Below are 3,531 nucleotides of genomic sequence, written 5' to 3' on the forward strand. Positions count from 1 at the left end.
GGTAAGACTTACAGGGCATGCTGTGAAGAAACTGAATAGAAAGCTGGAATTACATATTAAATCAAAATCATACATTAAATTAGGACCCTCGGTTTCAGTCTCAGATCTAGGTAGAATTAACCACACAAACATAAGGCTGCACTGGGCATTGGATAAGTCTCTGTCACTATTGAACCTACTTATTTATATGTCTGTCTTCCTCACTAGATTCCAAGATCCCTGAAGGTAAGGAATGTCCGATTTGGCATTATGAACCCCAGGAGCCACTTCTTGAAAGATGTTTAATAAATATTTGTTTATATAGAAAGATGTTTAGAGGAAGATCGACATATCAAATGGCATTTTAAGAGGTAATTAATAAGGAAGAAATGAATTAGACCTTTGCTGTTTCATGACACTCTTAATCTTCTCTTTTTACCAATCCAGAGAGTATCAATTGACTTTGAACACCTCTACAGTGGGAAAATAATCTCTTTAGACATATATAAATAACCTGTAAGAACATTACTGCATTTCTCCTCAAGCCCTCATTCTAATTCAAAGCAGGAAAAGGACATTTCCTCCTCCTTAGTGCTTCTAATTTCTGCATTATGATCAAAGCACCAATCTTTGTGTCCCATGCAAAATAAGGGTAAAAAAGGCATTAGGTGCATGATTACTTACCAATTATTCTTTATGATCTATATAATCAAATACCATCTGGCGGCTTGGGAAAAATTCCACCACAGTAGCAAAAGTCGAATGCCAGAGTCAGAAAAACTCATCCGTTCAGCAGTGCAGTCAGGCCTTCTATGGCTGGGCCTCTACACAGAACCTGTGAAACACCAAGTGATTTGAAAAAGGAAGCAAGGCTGGCCTTAATTCACTGAGTCACTGGCAAGTCACCTGTGAGTTAGATTCTGCCCAGGTAAGGACCAAAAACACTGAAAGGCAGGGGGACCAATTTCAGCTCAAGGAAAGCAAAGAAACTGATACGTTGAGGTGAATTAAATACAAATGACTACCGGACTCTTTATGATAAGTATCCGCTGATCTTATTTAAAACAGTTGTTAAAATTTCGTAAAGAAATACTCCAATGACAGTATAATGAAAATATGCCTCCAGAGAATCCAAGGACATAACCCAAACCATATCCATTTGGCCAGATCCATATTTTCTTTTTTAAAAATCACAGAAACTTTTCCTCAACTTTATATTGCATATATGCTCTTTCATAAGCAAGTAATGCTTTAAATTATTTACTCACAGGAGAAAATGACTTACCTGTCTCAGTGAATGTAATAAGAATATTGCGTATAGTCTTTTCAATTTTAGGAAACTGTGCTAACTTGAAGGGAGCTGACACTATATCAGATTTAACATGCAGGCAATTTATTTGTTTTGTTTTGGCATCGTTATATATTTTGAGAACTCAGAAACATGCAACTATGTGAGTATAAAGAATAGCATTTTAAACACTGTTGTATAAGCCTTAGTAGAAAAATTACTAAAGAAAAAAGCTCAAGATGCTGCTATAGATTTGTAGTATATTAAAATGCATTTAAGTTACCATTAGTTTTTGTTAGCTTGGTGTTTGTTAACTTCTTTTATACATCAAATTACTGGCATAGTATGATGAGCTGAAAGGATCTCTGATTCAGTGTTGTCTGGTTTTTCATTTTTTTTGTTTTTTGTAACAATATTTAAATCATAAGAGGAAAAAAAATGTAGCATGCCTATAGCAAAAACACTTATCCACAAAAGAACATAAATCAGATTTATTTGTGTTTTCTCTACTATATCACTGACTGAAAGAAGTAAATGGGAAAATGTGTACTATTTTGAGAGAGGAAAATCTGAACCAAGAATAAAGGTGATTGATGATGATGTCCTTTATATTTCCACTAATGCTATAAATTTTAACCCTGGCTAATGGATCAAACTCTATTAATAGTCACTAAGAACAAATCTCTCCTTCTAATTCTAAAGTTTCATTTTCAGTTTGTAGAACAGTGTCTAGCACATAATAGAAGTCCCAATATGTGTAATAACAACATATATGGTTTGGGCTTTAAATTATTTACTGTGTTTAGCTTCAAATAGTATCTGCCTAACAACCCAACATTGGGAACAATGATATTTTAACTCCACCTTGGTTTTTACCCTCAGCTGTGATGCATTATGTTTGTCCTTGACAGACAATAATAATCCAACCCTGTGTTCAAGGTACAAACTGTCTTTACACAAGAAATCTAGAACAAGATTTTAATATCATTACATTTTATCCTAAATAGATACCTGTTCTTAAATGAACAATACCATTAAACGCACTTTAAAAGAAAGAACTGATTTTTTCAAGTGTGTGGTAGATCAGATTTGAGTACCATTCCCACCATCAGGCTTATCAGGGGTAGGGACCATCTATGCATACATTGTATATCTAGTTTTTCCTAGAGTGGTAGTGTGCTCCCCTCCAACACACATACCTACTGTTTATTTATTTGTTCATTCATTCATTCATTCATCTATCTATCATAAAGCTCTTCACATTATAAATATTAGGGACCTAGACAAATAAATGGTCATTTTTAGCTTTTAAAACAAAACAAAACAGAATGAATGGTGTTCCTTCCACACCCCTAGCTTCATTTCTTTTGAATCAAGCCATGTTTTACTCTGCATAGTCAGTCCAGGGATTTACCAAATGTCCCTACTGTATACATTTCATTCCATAAAGCAAATCTGAAAATGACCTTGAAGGACTTTTTTTTTAAAAAGCCATTTTTTTTGTTTGTGTGTTTTCTAATGCTACTCTATAGCATTAGACTTTACTTTTTGAACAGTTTAAAAGTTCCATGGATTTTCATTGAATTTTATATGACTTTTTTAAATGTCCCTGTAAGAATCATAATATTTACATTACTATTCAGTGATTTTTAAAAAATAGAGACAAACTTTCTTTCTTTGTATCTCCATTAAAACACACCTACACATACACACATTTTAAGTAAACATCTATTTATTCTTTATGGTGTGTGTATTAACTATTTTGCTAACTACCAATTCACTATTTATTGTCGTTGTTGTTCCGATAAGTACTTTTATCTCCATCACAACCTAGACAATTACAGAGAGGCTCAGGAACAAACATACAGCCTACAGGGATGTAGATGATTTCAGATTGTTCTGTTTTTCTTCATTATGTTGTATATTTTCAATGGATGAGAAAGCTCATGCTTGAAAATTCCTTTATGTAACTTCTATTATGGTCTAATTAGATACAATTTCTTATTTCTAAAGTCAACAAAGTGGATTTTATTTAATATCTTTCTTCTGAGTGGGTCTCTACAGAAAGAGAAAACACAGACTCACCAAAGATATTGGATTTGTGAAATTTTAATAACATTTCTTGTTGACCCAAGACCCAGTGGGGAGTAAAGGCAGAGTCCTTTGCTTAGAGGCAATAGTTCTCATCATTCTAGGAATGATATGTGGAAAGTGGGCAGCCTAAGGGTTCCTGTGAAATATTGAATCTGCCATAACTACTGAGG

This window comes from Pteropus alecto, unplaced genomic scaffold, assembly GCF_000325575.1.
Source record: "Pteropus alecto unplaced genomic scaffold, ASM32557v1 scaffold111, whole genome shotgun sequence".
Taxonomy (NCBI): domain Eukaryota; kingdom Metazoa; phylum Chordata; class Mammalia; order Chiroptera; family Pteropodidae; genus Pteropus; species Pteropus alecto.